Source organism: Asparagus officinalis, chromosome 8, assembly GCF_001876935.1.
Source record: "Asparagus officinalis chromosome 8, Aspof.V1, whole genome shotgun sequence".
In the NCBI taxonomy this organism is placed as follows: Eukaryota; Viridiplantae; Streptophyta; class Magnoliopsida; order Asparagales; family Asparagaceae; genus Asparagus; species Asparagus officinalis.
The window spans coordinates 79,051,439-79,053,938 of record NC_033801.1 but is presented as its reverse complement, the minus strand read 5'-3'; the positions used below and the strand labels follow the sequence as shown (position 1 = coordinate 79,053,938).

At 33.5% G+C, this 2,500-nt stretch overlaps 1 protein-coding gene across 1 annotated transcript in view; it reads left to right on the top strand.

The window, feature by feature from the left end:
• The window catches only part of LOC109822787 (protein ROOT PRIMORDIUM DEFECTIVE 1), a 1,256-nt gene extending 1,205 nt beyond the window's left edge, over window positions 1–51 (top strand). The window contains exon 2 of the mRNA XM_020389031.1: window positions 1–51. This exon is cut by the window's left edge and continues 776 nt beyond it. The gene's annotated coding sequence lies outside the window, so the exon portion shown is untranslated.

Below are 2,500 nucleotides of genomic sequence, written 5' to 3'. Positions count from 1 at the left end.
GAACAGGAAAACTAGATTGATTGATAGTCATTAATTCAGGTATTCTCGGTCTGCTATCAAGTTTCTTTTATTTGAGCATGCACCATGATCTGTTGTTGGAGTAAGGTTTTAATGAACTGATGTATTCTCTTACATTAGAAGCATCTTATCTTAATAGTTACATTCTTACTACAGAGATAGTGTCTTCCTTAATTTAATACATTTTTTTAATTTCAATTTTTATGCTGCAAGTTTTTACCTAAGAACACATAGAGACACCTAAAGGACACTTAATCAAACACATAGAGACACCTAAAGGACACTTAATCAATCACAGGTTTAATGATATTCTCTACAAGCAAACTGTGCACATTTTTTAAACTTCTTTCTCACTCGCATCTTGGGCTTATCTTTATGATACTGTTTACTCCAATATAGTGAAACTTTTTTGCTTGTATAGAAATACACCTCTTCTTGTCCTTTTTGGTAGTAATCGTGCTAGTTTGACAGATTGCAAAATTATGAATTTTCCAATCTAAAATTTAGTTATTTCCTAGAGAATTTTGTAGTAAGGGGTTAACAAGCAGAACTGTGAGAGCAAGTCTTGAGTCAGTATCACATTAGGTGATGTGGATTTGGCATCATTTGTATATAATCATAAGAGTTAAGTCTAACCATTCTGTTTTTTCTTTTTGTTATATATGCTCTTAAATTTACAAATATCCTACCATGTTTTTGTTCATCAGCAGGCTAGACGATTGGGATTCACTTCAATGTGTGTGTGTGTGCGCGCGTGCGCGTGTGTGTTTGTGTGTGTAATAAACACAAACCATTTACCCTATTCTTTTTTATTAGTACAAATGGCCCTATAAACTTTATTATTTTAGATGAAGAAAGATTATATTGATAATTGTAAATTTATTAATTCAAAAGTTAACTTTTCTAATTTTAATATTTAAGTTTATTGCACATGACATTTGATTATCTTAATCATTTTAATTTCCAATTCCTAATGCTATAATATTTTAATAGTAGCAGTTTTTTGTATGACAGGATAGCCACACCTGTTATGCTTTTTTCTTGTTGTGTAAATCAAATGAATTGAAAATGAACGTCATATATGTTAAATACGCTAAACCTCAGGTATACAAATATCAAATATTAAATTTTTCTAAAGAAATAAGAATAGCAAATTGGCAGCATTTGTGTTAACCTCACTAACCCTAAGGTATACAAAAATCAAATATCTTAATCTTTCTAAAGAGAATTGGTAATGGCATCATTTATGTAAATCAAAATTATGGAATCCAAATCTTAGACTTCCAACATCCATCTATACCCTTCAAACACTTAGCCAAGCATCATTCACAAGAAAGAATAACCTTGATAACAAAAAAAATGCTGTAACATTCTTATAAGATTTATTCTTGAAGGAGGTTTGCATTTCTACTATTGAACTGCTGTGCTCTGCCTAACCTGTGGTTCCTCCACCATCCCCACAGACCTCCTCCCCCTTCAAATATAGGCTTGAGCTAAGCGGCGGGTGATGTTAAGATTTTCTGTGCATCCTCACAAATCTCCTTCACTGATGGATAAGACTCCTCTCTGTTGTTTGCTGCTGGTAACTATGGATTATGTTACATGAACACCCCATCCAAATGGTGTCAAAAAAGGCAGGAGACGGATGTTAAATATAATAATTTCCTTTTATAGGATTTTGCCAATTATAGTTTTATTTTCTTATTAGAGTTTCCTTTTCATATGAGTTTGCATAGTTGTCCTACAGTATTTGTACATATAAAAGGTATTACCCATTCAACGAACAATGGATAACAAGAAAATTCGTTTCCTAAAAACAATAATGTCCGAATAGAAAGATAATAGTATAGCGTCAGTGCCATCGACCGATAAGTGGAGGTCTTCTAAGAATGGTGTCCATGCTGACACATAGAACCATTGCTGCATCGACCGAGAAGTGGAGGTCTTCTATGAATGGCGTGCATGCTGAGACATAGAACCATTGCTGCAATTGAGAAATGAGAGGTCTTGGATAGTATGGAGGATCAGACCATCAGAAATTCCCTATAAAAAAAAACCGTTAGGAGAAATTGGACGGAAGTAGGTGTTGATGGTTTTATGCTGGCGGTAACGAAATGACACGTAAGGTGATTTTTTGAGACTCGGGTAATTAAAGGTGGTAACATGAAATTGAGCCTAATAAACTAGAGGGTTCCATGTAAATAATCCTAGATTGTTATGACTGACTGATCATGGCAGGTAACATCCTCAAGTGGCATCGCCATTTCACCAACAAATATAGTGACCGTTCATCTTCTTCTGTTTGTGTCCACGGTTCGTATCATTGCCTTCCACTTTATAGTTATTTTGTTAAAAAAGTTTTTGAATACAATTGAATTTTGGGAGAATTTTAATTTAGTATGTTCAGCATATTTACTTTTTAAGAAGTTGACATGTAAATATAATTTTTGATTCTGTGTTTAGACGGATTTTTATTCGAGAC